This window comes from Petaurus breviceps, unplaced genomic scaffold (assembly GCF_028583685.1).
Source record: "Petaurus breviceps papuanus isolate PSGF00001 unplaced genomic scaffold, PetGlider_PUasm1.0 229, whole genome shotgun sequence".
Classification (NCBI taxonomy): Eukaryota; Metazoa; Chordata; class Mammalia; order Diprotodontia; family Petauridae; genus Petaurus; species Petaurus breviceps.
Genome location: NW_027185903.1, coordinates 33794612 through 33809207, shown reverse-complemented (window position 1 = coordinate 33809207; position 14596 = coordinate 33794612). Strand labels below are relative to the sequence as shown.

Here is a 14596-nt window from a genome sequence, read left to right as displayed (position 1 = left end):
GAAGGAAGGAAGGAAGGAAGGAAGGAAGGAAGGAAGGAAGGAAGGAAGGAAGGAAGGAAGGAAGGAAGGAAGGAAGGAAGGAAGAAGAAAGAGGAAAAGAGAAAGGGAGAGTAAGGAAAAGAGAAAGAAAGAAATTGAAAAAGCAAGGGAGAAAGAGACAAAGAAAAGTGAAGGAAGGAAAGAAGGAAGGGGGGTGGTCTAGAATAAAGGAAGCAGCAGAGGGTAGTGAAAGAAGCACTGGATTTGAAAAGAAAAGACTTTTATTTGAATTCCACGTATCTATCACATTGTGAATTCAGGCAAGTCCCTTTATCTTAACCTCTTTGCACCTCAGATTCTCCCTCTATTAATGAGGGGGTGTCAATACAGGCTTAGGAAGGTTCAGAATGCCAAAGTCCCTTACAGGGAAAGGAGGCAATCTCCTTTATCTATCACTTATGTTGTGGGAGGGGGGGCAAAGGGCACCTGATTGAGGCCATAGCTCAGGTGTTAAGGAGAAAGAGTGGGGGCCCTGCCATTGGGGCATATGGTTATCCTTGCATTCTATATTCCCTAAGGCAAGGACTTTGGATGTAGGTATGATTCCTGAGACCATTAGTCACAAGCTTCAACAACATCTGATACCCCTAAGGAGAAAACTGGCTGGCTTAAGCACCACCTGGATCAGATAAAACAGACAGGCTGACAGTAAAGTGAACAAAGTTTATTGAAGAGAGATACTCACAAAATAAAAGAGGTCCACTGGGGTCCTGGATGGAGTTAGGTGCCAAATATGGGTAAAATAGAGTGAATATTTATAGGGTTCTTATTAGAGGGGTGGGGCAGGGAGCCAGATGCCCAGGAAAATGGTGAATTGATGATATTCTAACTCCCTGCAGGCAGGCAAACAAAGGGGTGTCAGTAGTCACTACAGATATTATTGTGACAATCTCAAAGATTTTGAGCAAGGAAGATTCTCAAAGGAACATCTTCATTTAAGGGGTTAGGGAGGCTAATGTATTTCTTTTTTTATATATATACATAGGATTTTATTTTACATTGCTAAAACAATTTCATTATAGATCAGGGAAAAGAGAAATAAAAAAGGTAAAACCACCACATTTAGCAAATTACCAAAGTTTTTCCATTTTTGCCTTTTTTTTTTAATCAGGATTTTTCATCTGGTAGATTTATTGTCATATCCCCTTTGAAAACAGACAAGATGCTTACCATATACCAAAGATTACCGGCTGCCACTAAAAGAAAAACTTTACACATTCACTGTACATCTAAGCTAGAAAACTGTCCTGCATAAAAAATATACTTAGAAATCATGTCAATAAATGAAAAACACACAAAACATTATTATGTTTAAGAAAAAGATTAAAGTCTTCATAATGTGTCATTGAATTTGGATATTAATTCTTTGTGGTGCTATTTTGACACATATTAATTCCTCTTGTATTTATGTACTTATACTGTGATTTTATCTACAGTATTCATTAAGGCAAACAACTAATGCATTTCTGATGAGGTGTAATGGAAGATGTGCTCAAGCAGCAAACATTTGGCATTAAAATAGGTTAACACATATATAGCTTCTAAGAATATACATCAGGCATTCTTCTTGGACTTGAATAGTAAGTAACAAAAAAAAAGATGAAGATGCTAACAAAGTCAAAAAGATTTAAAATTCAGTGTCCAAGCAATTCCTATCAATGCTTCTGTAGTCATTGTCTTCAAGCTCTAAACAGTATAGAATTTATGGAAATGCACTAAAGAATTCTAGCTTGGCAAATATACCCAAGCAGGTTATTAAACTATATATACAGAAAGTAAATGATAAATACAGAATTAAAAGAGACCTTCTGTTTTTCTTTATAGCCTTGAAAATTGACAAACTTTTTGAGGACAGTTCTACAATATCAAACATTAGGTAACCAGAGGTGCTTGGGAAACCTACACAAACTGATTTAAGATACTCCAATGACTTTTGTAGTGTTTAATATAATTCAGTTTGTAGTCAAGGGCATATTTAACAAAAATAATCACATCAAGTGAATTAGAAATCAAATGCAAATATATATGAATACAATCTCCAAAATCTGTGTTTTAAGTTAACGTTAACCATTTTTTCAAAGTTATACAAGAATTTAAGGATAAAGTCTTCTGCAACATAAAAGCCATTTCACAATAGTTTCGTGTCTCAGCTGAGCAGTGGAAGAGAGAGTAGAAGAAACACATTAGTAGGCCCCATTCAGGCAGCTAGCCTCCACCAGCTTATTGTCCTCCCTGACTGCCAGCGTGTGTTCCATTAGTAGCAGCATGCCGAGGGCCGATTTTAATGCTATTTGCCTCATTATTAATGTCAAAAACTCCTTCTTGGATTTTTTCATAAATTTCTTTCACTGTATTAATAAATGCCTCTTCTACATTGGAAGCAGTTTTAGCAGAAGTTTCCATAAAGATAAGTCCGTGTTCTCCGGCAAAAGCCTCACCTTCTTTTTTAACTTCTCTTCTAGATTCTAAATCACTTTTATTCCCAATAAGCATAATGACCATGTTGGAATTGGAATGCTGGCACGCATCTTCTAACCAAGTTGTCAAGTGGTTGAATGTATCTCTCCTTGTTGTTTACACTAGTAAAGCTCCTGCTGCACCTCTGTAATATGATCTTGTGATGGAACGGAAGGACTCCTGCCCTGCTGTATCCCATATCTGAAGCTTTATCTGTTTTCCATAAATAGTTATCACTCGAGCACCAAATTCTATACCAATAGTAAGGTCACGCACACTGGCTGAAACCTTTTGTCTATAAACTGTAGCAATAAACATTGTTTCCCAAAACCTGTGTCACCAATGATGATGTACTTTGAAGAGATAGGCATATGCCATGGCCGCAGCCGCTCCATGCCCCCAGCACACGACTCCTCCTCCGCCTCCTCCCCCGAGCTAATGTATTTCTTATAGGAGCAAGAGTAAATGACCTTTAGGATCCTCTTCAGTGATAAATCTTATGACTGTGTGACCTTTGTGTATCATGTCCTCTTTAGGGACATCCTTACATTACTGTAAATAGTGGTAGTCAACGATTCCTATCAGTGACGAAAATGTACAGTTGAGTCAAGCTTAAAGTTGCTATTCTAATGTTTGGTAATAACTACACATCTGAAGTAATCAGTGTCCTACCTCTCTAATTCATCTAATACATACACATATACAATACAATATAGAGGTGTCAGTAAAGAGCATAATGCTATTTGTTGAAGTGGTTCCAGTTTGAATCAAGTGGGGTTTTTTTTTCAGTCACTTTGAAAAATAAGTCAGAAAATACAAAGGTTGAAGACACCTTGAAAAGCTACCTAATTCCTTCCACCCAACCTTCTCAACTCAGACGAATGAGGATTTATTCTATCTTGTAAAAGATACCCAAAGAAGTAGTCAATACAACTTTCCTTTGTATTTTAATATCGTACATTGGAATTTTCTGTGAGGATGATTTTTTTTAAGCTACTTCAGTGGTCTCTACCCATTTCTGTACTCTGAAGACCAGTTGGAAAAAGTTAAAAACTCAGTTCTGTTCTGAAGTAGTAGTAGTAGCTATAGTAAATAACTAGTATTTATATAAGTGCTTTAAGGTTTCCAAATATTCTTATTTAAGCTCAAAAGAACCCTGGAAAATAGGTGCTCTTATTATCCCTAGTTTATAGATGAGGAAACAGAGGCTGAGAGAGAGTAAATGAATTGTCCAGGGTCCCACAGCTAGTAAGTATCTGAAGATATATTTGAACTCAGTGCTAACACCAGGTCTAGCACTCTATCTGCTGAGCTACCTAGCTGTCCTCTCAAAAGTCACTGAAAATTAACATAGGCTGATTATTCTCTTTTTGACTACCCAGTGTTATTCCTCTGACGCCATATTTTCAATTCCATTAATTGAGTCATATGAGCACTGTCCATAATATAGAGATATTATAAGCAACTTCTTATAGAACCAATACAAAATTTGGCACTGGCTCATACTCAGAGTCTCCCTTTTTAACTCATACAGCACTCAACAAAGTGAGTATTTATAACATATATAATTTTATTTATGACAATTTATAATCTGTATGCATTTATATTATATATGTATATGTGTAATACACACACATGTATATATATTTAGATATATACATATATATATATATATATATATATATATATATATAGAGAGAGAGATAGAGAGAGAGAGAGAGAGAGAGAGAGAGAGAGAGAAAGAGAGAGAGAGAGGAGAGGAAAAGACAGTTAAGGTGAAGTGAGTGAAGTGAGATGAGCTATAGTATAGCCAGCCTCAGAAATAGGAAGATCTAGATCAAGAAATCTCCTCTATGGCATATACCGTTTGTGTGGCCCTGTGCAAATCCTTTAGCATCTCAATGACAGAGTAAACTCTCTACAACTATAAAATATACTCCAACTTCCTTTTATTAATGAAATTACAGGTCAAGTCCAGGAAAAAAAATGTATAATGCAACTATCTCAGTTGTTTTATCCTCCTACTGGATTCTAATCGTCTTGAGCATAGGGACTGTATTTTATTGGTCAGCCATTTATTAATCTCACAGTTTAATTGGGAAGACAACTTGCAAAAAACAAACAATCCACCAACTATGTACAGACAAGTTATATACAGGATAAATAGGAAATAATCAACAAAGAGAAGGCACTAGAATTAAGAAGTACTGGGAAAGACTTCCTGTAGAAGGTAGGATTGTGCTTGGGATATGAAGGAAGCCAGGAAGCTGAGATGAGGAGTGGAAACATTTCATGCATGTGGGAAAGGCAGTGAAAATGCCCAGAGTCAGGAGAGGGAGCGGCTTGTTTGAGAACAGTAAGGAGGCCAGAGTCACTGGATCAAAGAGTATGTAGAAGACTGTAAGGTATAAGAAGCCTAGAAAGGTGGGGGTGCTAGGCTATGAAAGGCTTTGAACATCAAACAGGATTTTATATTTGATCCTAGAGGTGATAGGAAGGCATTGAAGTTTATCTAATGGGGTGGGGGGAGTGAGGGGCAACATATTTGGATGTGTACTTCAGGAAAATCACTTTGCTGGCTGAGGAGTAGGGAGAGAGAGCCCTGTGGCAGGCAGAGCAACCAGCAGGCTATTACAATAATCTAGGCATGAAGTGATGAGTGCTGCACCAGGGTGCTAGCAGTATCAGAAGAGACAAGAAGGAATATGGGAAAGATATGTAGGTTAAATCAATAGGTCTTGACAGTAAGTTGGATATGAGGGGTGATAGAGTGGGCAGTGGAGGATGAAACCTAGACTGTGAGGGAGGGAGAGAAAGAAAATGGGTTCAGTTTTTTTTTTTAAGCAATCGGGGTTAAGTAACTTGCTCAAGGTTACATGGCCAGTTATTTCTGGGTGTGGTGCTGAGTATCTTAGCCCAGATTTGATCCCCAGGTCATCCCGACACTGGAGCCGGTGCTCTTACTCGCTGAGTCACCTGGCCACCCCTATGGGTTCAGTTTTGAACATGTTGAGCTTATGATGTCTACAGGACATCTAGTTCAAGATATCCAATAGGCAGTTGGAGATCTGAGACTGGAAGTCAGCAAAGAAGTTGGGGCTGGATAAGTAGCTTTTAGAATAATCAACATAGAGATGATAATTGAATCCATGAGAGGTGATAAGATCATTAAGGGAAGCAGTGTGGAGGGAAAACAGAAGCTTGAATGAAGATCCAACAAAGGAGATTCAGGAGCAATCAGATAGGAAGAGAGCCAGGAGATAATAATGTCAAAAAAAACTAAAGAGAAGAAAGCATCAAGGAGAAGAGGGTGATCAATAATATCAAGGCTGCAAAGACATCAAGAAGGATGAAGATTGAGAAAAGGCCATTAGATTTGGTAAGTAAAAGATCACTGGTAACTTTGGAGGGAGTGCTTTCTGTTCAATGGGGTCAGAAACCAGATTGTACAGTTAAGGAGAAAGAGAGAGAGAGTACAGGCCCTTATTACAGAGGGCCTTCCCAAAGAGTTTAGCCCTAAAAGGGAGGAGAGCTATAAGACAATAGTTATCAGGGATCGATGGATCAAGTGAGGGTTTTTTTTGAGGATGGGCAAGACATAGGCATGTTTGTAGGCAGCAACTTGCCTGGGGTCATATAGCCAATAGGCATTAGAGAGAGAAAGCAAACCCAGATCTTGACTTTGGTGCTGGCTTTCTATCTACAATGCATAACTGTCTGTCTCTCTACATTTTAGGTATTTGATAAATGTTTACTGTTTTATGCATTGGGTTATATATAAGATTATTTCTGATATACCTTCCAATTCTATGATTTTCTGTGTCTGTGGTTTGATTGACTTTGCTATTGATTTACCATTTTTTTGTTAGTGAATGTGGAACTGGTTGTTCTGACATATAGCAATGACTTTAGTTCCATTCCAATTTCAGTACATCTTACGGTTATTCAATGTACAAGGGTTTTTTAAAATGGCTCTCTCCTACTCCTGCTTTTGAGTTTCATGTGAAAGAGAAATATATTTCATTTTACACCTGGGGTTATTTCAAGTTGGAAGTTGAAAAGGAATTCCTTTTCCTGATTGCTATTCTCCTTGGGTTTTGAAGTTCTATCAATAGGAGCAGTTGATCTTTCTGTCCCCCAGCTTTCCAATTCTGTTGAAAAGCTAGCTATCTACATTAGGCTTCCTATATCTTTCTCTTCTATGAATTCACCTATTGTCTCTCTCCATTTGCACAATGGCACATAGATAGTAATGCAATGGCCTTTATCATAATAACTATCTTAATGGCATTTATCATAACCATGTTAAAAGATAAGTAATTTCTTTGTTGTTCAGTCATTTTCAGTCATGTCTGACTTTTTATGACCCCATTTGGGGTTTTCTTGAAAAAAATATTGGAATAGTTTGATATTTCCTTCTCCATCTCATTTTACATATGAGGAAACTGAGACAAACAAGGATAAGTGACTCACCTAGGGTCACACAGGTAGTGTGTCTGATGCCGGATTTGATCTCAGGAAGATGAGTCTTCCTGACTCCAGGCCAGGCACTGCATCACCTAACTGCCCCCAACATACAGTAAACAAAAAGATCAATAAATACCCAAGAAACAGGTACACGCCATTTCAGAAGAGAGGGAGAAAAGGGGGAAGACAAAAAAGACAAGAATCATTATCCTGGATCTACCTTTTGGGTTCATCAAAGCAGGATCTGACCAAACATGCCATGTGACTTTTGTGTCTGGTGACCATGTTGTTGCAAACCCCTCTCCTGTCTCCATGACAACTACTTTCCAGGCATCTACTCTGGCAGCTCCTCATAGCTCCCACCCATCGCAATTCTGCTGCATCTACCTGCAGCAGCCACCACCACTTCTTGCCTCTTGGTCTTGGTATGCCTACCTCGATTTCTATTCCCCCCAAATCCCTTAGGATGGGAGTGGCTAGCTTCTCATTTCAAGCCCAGCCTCAGTCAGTAACAGGGTCAGGACAACCCCCCACCCAGAGATAAAGAACAGAAATACTTGGCTATTTCTGCACTGCCCAGCAGGTGTCCAACTTCAGCATCTCAATCTCCTTGGCAACTCCAAGGAGTGCTACATAAATGATAGAAATTGAGAGATGGAAGAAACATAAGAGGTCCTCTAATTCAGCCCATATCAAATTGTGCATCCTATTCATACTTTCATTGATGAGTGATTATCCAGCCTTCACATGACAGGAACCTTGCTATGACTGGAACCTCACTACTCCTAACATTCTTATGCTAGACATCCATAATGCTTAGGAAGATTTTCCTTATGTCGAGTCCAAATCTGCTCTCCTATACCTTCTACCCATTGCCCCTAGTTCTGTAACCCAGATTTAATGAAAAACAAGCATAAGTTCTCTTTCACCTGATGATTTTTCAAGTTCTGGAAATCTGCCTTTTCTAGGCAGGGTTTTTTCTGCTGCAACCTAGCACTGAAGTCTTGAGTATGAGAGGAAACAGTTGCTGTACTGAGGCAGGATAAAGTTCTTGAGTATCTTTATGAGGAAACATAGAGAGCATACTCATACAATACCTCATAGTCTTGCTCTGAAGATCAAGAAAAAATTAAATTTTGTACCTATTAAGCTTTATTAAATGATTATATATTAAGCATATGTAGTGAACATCAGGAAACATAGTGAGTGTGGTCAAAAGACCAGCCTATTGACTTCTCAGTCTGGTTAAATACTAAGGTTCCAGAGTGTCAGTCAGGTCTGAGAAGTCATAGAACAGTTAACTAAAGCAGTTTCCCTAGGTTCCTCTGAAGGCCCTTCTCATGGGATGATTGCTTACCCAAACACCTGCATCTCCATCCCATGCATGTCACCCACTTGAGGGGAGCTCCTTAATTTAGGCTGAGCTGTCCGGGATCCAGGCTATAGCCCAACTCCTCAAATACTGCAGAGCCTGAGATCACATTAGATTTTTTTGGCATCAAATCATAATTTCTGGGTTATGTTAAGTACTAAAATCCCAAACTCTTTGTCTCATGAACTGTTTTCTAGTCATCTCTTCCATGCAGTATTTGTGTAATATAGCACAAATGTACCATAGAGGGGGCAGAGGAGGGGGAAGGCAAACTATTGTAAAGAAATATTAATTATAAAGCACTATATACATGTAAGCTATTAATATTGTTAGTAGTATTATTTCAATAATTCAAATATCTATGATTTCACCCAATGCATGCTCCCAATACTGATGTACCTCAGAAACTCTAGTACTGTAAATGGTTCCATTAGTTCTTATGACCAAAAAGTTAGTTACCTAGAGGCTATCTCTGATGATTAATGTCTCTAAACTGAGCTAGATTAGTCCTTAAACAACAGATACTATGGCTTGGTACTGAAACTCAACCATAATCCTTCCTAATTTGATAAAACCTGCCAGAGATTACATCCTACTAATACAGCCCTCAGGAATCCAGGTTCACCTCTATGCCATAATAAGATCTTTAAGTAGAACCTTGTTGGAGATTTATTAGTTATTGTGGTTTTTGTTCTTTTGTTTATTTAATCATGAAGAATTTTCATTTACCATGTAAAAATTAAATGCTTAGTCAGTAACTATTAATCATATGCTCTGTGGAAGTTGTGCTAACACATATATAACCTATATAAAATTGCTTGCCTTGTCAATGAGGGGGAAGGTGATAAAGGGAAGAAGAGAATTTGAAACTCAAATTTTTTTAAAAAAAAGAATGTTAAAATTATTTTACATGTAACTGGAAAAATAAATATTAAATAATTTTTTAAAAGAAAGCTTTTAAAAAAAAGTGCTAACAACTGGAAGTGCAAAGATGAAAAATGGTAGTTTTAATCTTAAAGCATTTATATTCTACAAGGAAGAATTAAAATTCTCCTTTGTCATGCTTATCTGTATACAGCTCATATCACCCTTATTAAATTATAAGTTCCTTGAGGGTAGATGTTGTTATTGTGTAACTGTGTCCTGTGTGCCTATTTATGCCCGCCCCCAAAAGCAACTAAGAAGACATCAGCAACCACAAAATTATTTCTCATTATTCTAAAACCCTGATGAAAATGGGTTGTGTATACATCAAGGTTATTTTTGATCCTAGATGTCCTTGATGAAAACATAAGAAATGAACAGACAGGGATATCTTCTTAGAGGAAGGTCTTGAGTGAAGTGTCTCAGGGATCTGTCATTCAACATATGCTATTCAAAATTTTAATTAATTATTTGAATAAAACCATAGAAAGCATGCTTCTGAAATTCAGACATGACGTGGACCAGGGAAGTTAATAAAATAGATACCAAAATCAGGATCAGGATCCAAAAAATTTCAAAAGACCAATTTTGTAGACCAAATTAATATGTGTGTGTGTGTATATACACACACATACACACACAAGCATATATATTAAATAGGGATAAATATAAAGTTCTATACATGATTTGAGATATCAATTTCACAAGTTCCAATTGGAATGGCTTTGCCACATTATATTTCTTATGAAGAAGAACTGAGATTTTAGTGGACTACAAATTTTATGAGTCAACAGTGTAGCATAGAATCTTTTTTTTAAAGCAATTAGGGTTAAATAACTTGCTCAAAGTTACACAGCCAGTTATTTTTGTGTGGGTGCCAAGTATCTAAGGCTGGAACTAATCCCGGGTCTCCTGATGCTGGGGCCAGCACTCTTACTCACTGTGCCACCTGGCCGCCCCTTGTAGCATAGAATCTTAAAAAAAAAAAAAAGTGAATCAGTATCACAGATCAGATGGAAGGAATCTCAGAAGCTGTCACATTCAACCTGTTCTTGAACCAGCAAGTGGTTATCCCTCTTTTACTTAAAGACTTCTAAAGAAAAGGAAATAACTATTTCCCAGAGTCTCCCATTCCACTTTTGGATAGCCCTAATTGTTAGTTAGTTTTTTCTTTACATCAGATGGAAATCTACCTTTGCAGTTTATATCAGCTGATCCCAATTTTGCCTTCTGGGGCTAAACAGAAACGAATCTATTCCCTCTTCAATATGACAGTCCTTCAAATACTTGAAAACAGTTATAATATCCTTCCCTTAGTGCCATCTGTAAATGTGAAAAACATAGTTATGAATAAAAAAAATTGAACCAAGTAGAAATATGGCCAGATCCTTGTGGCCTCCCTGCAAGTAGAGGCCAAGTAACACTATTCATGTCTGGTAGGTTCACAATTTCCAAATTCACCTAACTGTACTAGCACTTAGCCCTTGTTCCATTCTACACATAGAAAAACTAAAATAGACTTTATCATAAGCCTTAAATCTGGGCATATTGTGTTCATGGAATTCTCCTTCTCAACTACTCTTTGTCCAAAAAAAAAAAAAAAGAAAGAAAGGGAATGTGCTCAATCTCGAGGTGACATGTTATTAGTATATCCATACTGATTCACAGTGTTGATATCTTCCAATGTTCCAAATCTTCTAAATGTTGACAAACTACCCCTTTAATAATCAAACTTGGCCCAACAATTTGCGCATCGTTCTTTTCCTCCTTTTTTAAAAATTGGGGCAATTTTTCTCATCTGTAGCATGTTGGGAAGCGTGGAGGTGGTGAGATGGAAATCAGCATCTATATAGTGCTTACTGTGTGTCACACACTACACTAGGTACTTTTTACAGATACTATCTCATTTGATCCTCATATCAACCCTGTGAGGCAGGTGCTATTATTAGCCCCATTTTACAGAGGGAACTGAAACAAACAGAGGTTAAGTAACTGACCCAGAATCACATAGCTAATAAGTGTCTAAGGCCAGATTTCAACTCATGAAGATGAGTCTTCTTGACTTAGGACCTGGCAGTCTATCCACTGTACCACCGAACTACCCCTATTTTACAGATGTAGAAATGAAGGTCCAGAGATGAAGTGATTTTCCCAAGGTCATACCACTCACCAGTAACAAAGGTAGAATTTGAATGTAGGTCCTCTATCTCCAAATCCAGCATAATTATGACTGTATTGTGCTAAGCATCTAACCTCATCCTTCTAAACAATGAATGCAGGGTTAGCATTCACATCTACCAAGTTATTTCGGGTGACAAATCGTCACTGCTCTACTGTCCTCCCAATAGGGCTGAAATCAGGGTATTAACCTCTCAGGATCTTGTCTTCCAGTTCCCAACCATCTTTTATCTTTCCTACTTTGAGGAGTTCTTTCTTTCACATAGTTTTCTGAAACAAAACAGTAAACTGATTTTGCCTTCTCCTGACACTTATTAGGACCTTCCCATTTCCTCCAAGAAATGATACTCTGCTTTTCTGGATCTTGCTCCCAACAATAACAACAGTTGTTTTTTTTTTTTCCCTTAAGTCGGTCTTGACTACTTATTACAAGCCTTAGATCATAGGGGATTTTGGCCTTCTTAACATAATTATTATAAATCCTAAGCCACTTTTCCTTTTTGTCCTCAGTTATTAGCCCTCACTTTCCTATATATACACATGTAAATGTGTGTATGTATATTTATACATATATGTGTCTATGTTTATATATACATATATGTGTGTACACACACATGCACATGTATACACACACATTTCAGTGGCATAATAAAATAATACTGGTTTTGAGTCTAAGACCTGGATTTGAGTTCTGGCTTGGACCCTTATTGTCTGTGTTACCTTGTTACCTTGGGTGGGTCACTTAACTCCTCTGAGCTTCTGCTTCCTCATTTGTAAAATGGAGTTAATTATTTTATTTGCATGGTTCACGGGGTTGTTTCTAGTAAGTGCTTTTTTTGCGTATCTTAAAGCTTCATGTAAATGTAAGCTATTAGTATGTGTCCTCTGAAAAACTGACTTCTTCATTGAGTTTCCTTGTGCCTTTCTTTTTTTGAAAGGGATGAAAGGAAGCAGATGAGGGGTTGAGATGGAGGATTGATGAGCAGTGACTGACACAGGAGCTGGCAAAGGCTGCTTTTCTACTCTCCACATAAATTCCCTTCCGGGAATAATTGGATGTTATGAATCTGGCAACAGTGGCTCGAATAGAAATTTCACTCTTTGGGCTCTTCATTGCTTCTCTATTTCTTGGATGCTTGGGTGTTTGGAGGAGTGCTTGGCATGACTCCCTAGAGAAATGAGATGAAGGTCCAAAATGAATTTGTACTGAGATAAATGAGCATATGAAAGAGAAAGCAAATTATCTGTGCCAATAGGACACATTCTGATGCAGATTTTGATCTAATAAATAAAATGAAAACTCAGACACTTAATCACTGTGTAGTACAATGTGTCTTTAAAGCTTAGCCAGTTCACTTTATATAATCAATCAAAATAGCATTTTATATATAACATATGCTAGTGTGTGTGGTGTATATATTCCTTTTTAAATTTAAATTCTGTACCTTGATTCTATCAGTTCTCTCTCAGTATGTGGGTAACATGGCATTTATGTAGTCAATAATACAAATACCAACCTGTGAGGTAGGTGCTATTAAACCCATTTTATAGATGAGGAAGCTGAGACTCAAAAAGATTAAGCAGTTTCTCCAAGGTCCTGCAATGAGCCCTTAAGGCTTTATTCAAATCTATGTATTATTGGTTGAAGATCTAGAATTTTACCTGCTGTGTAGCTGATGAGATCATAGTGAGAGTCCCATAGCGGAGCCTGTGTCCCTTAATATACTCTGCCTGTAATAATGGAACAGTCACAGGACTCAGAAAGATTGAGAAGACAGGGACTTGAGTCCTGTCTTTGTCCCTAACTAGGTAGGGGTGATTTTGAATAAACCATCTAGCCTCCATGTTGGTCTCATCTGGAAAATGAAGAGAATAATACCTGTACTACCCACCTTCACTGAGGTATTGCAGTGAAAAGACTTGATAAAGGTAAGTGAAAGTTATGGGGTTGGCAGAAGGTAGAGACAAGGTTGACTGGATCTATGATTCATCAGTCTAAGACTCTCCCTGGTGAGAAATTTCCTCAATTAATAGCTTCCTGGGACCCTGAGAGGTTAAGCAATTGGCTCATGATCACACACTCATAGACAATATTTATCAGAGATGTACTTGAACTTCTAAGTCCAAGGCTATCTCTCTATCCTCCAAGTCAACTACCTCACAGTTACTATGATTGAAGATCAAAAACGACATGAGGAATATTGAAGTATTTTGAACAGTCTAAAGTGTAATATGCATCTATGCAAACATGAGGATGATTTATTTTTTTTCTAATCTTTTTTTATGGGGTTCAGATAGAAATGATCCTGGGATATATACTCTATCCTGCTGTTATTCCTTTTGTATTTAATATTTTATGGACATGTGGATAAAATAACTGTTTTTTTGTAATTGAAATTCTTATTTATTTATTATCTATAGAGCAAAAAGGGGGTGTGACATTACGTCCTAGGGGGCAAAGAGTAACTCATCATTGATTCAGTTTATCCTTGTTGTTATTATTATTTATTAAAATGTTTTAAAGATTACTATTAAGAATAAAATATACTATTATTATTATTACACTAAAACACATTAAAACTGAATTCATTTGTCCATCTTTATTCTGTTACATGATGAAAGGCAAAATTAGCCATTAACGTCTCTTCATAGGCACCCTGATGGAGCCTGAATCTTTTCCTCTTATTTAAATTGCAGTTGTTTTTTGCCAAATGTTTTTAAAATTTCAGATAGCAATATGGCTACAAATGACTCAAGAAGATTGATAAGAAACAAGTAAAGATTAATCATCCTCAAAAACCAAGGTTGTTGTGAGGGAAAGGATTTAAGGAACCATTATGTTTTAGTGAAAGTATATTGTACTTTGGAACAGATGGAGACATGCTTTCTAGTCCAATATACTTAGGTCAAGTGAATTGAGTGTATTCATTTTGGTTTGTAAATATTGTTCACATAAAACTAGTTTATTTTAAAGAGAATATGTATAAGTATATAAACAAACACATACAGTTATTGGATATGTCAAAGCATAATAGGTAATGGCGTAATTGTTTAAAGACTTCTATAAAATCTATGTATCATTTCTCTGCTGAGAGAGAGAGAGAAAGAGAGAGAGAGAGAGAGAGAGAGAGAGAGAGAGAGAGAGAGAGAGAGAGAGAG

At 37.2% G+C, this 14596-nt stretch overlaps 1 protein-coding gene and 1 pseudogene across 3 annotated transcripts in view; one reads left to right on the top strand and one right to left on the bottom strand.

Annotated features, from left to right (window-relative positions):
• Positions 1-14596, top strand: part of RAB3C (RAB3C, member RAS oncogene family) — a 352364-nt gene that overhangs the window by 165355 nt on the left and 172413 nt on the right. The window lies entirely within an intron of this gene.
• On the bottom strand, positions 2255-2874 carry LOC138167294 (ras-related protein Rab-2A pseudogene; annotated as a pseudogene).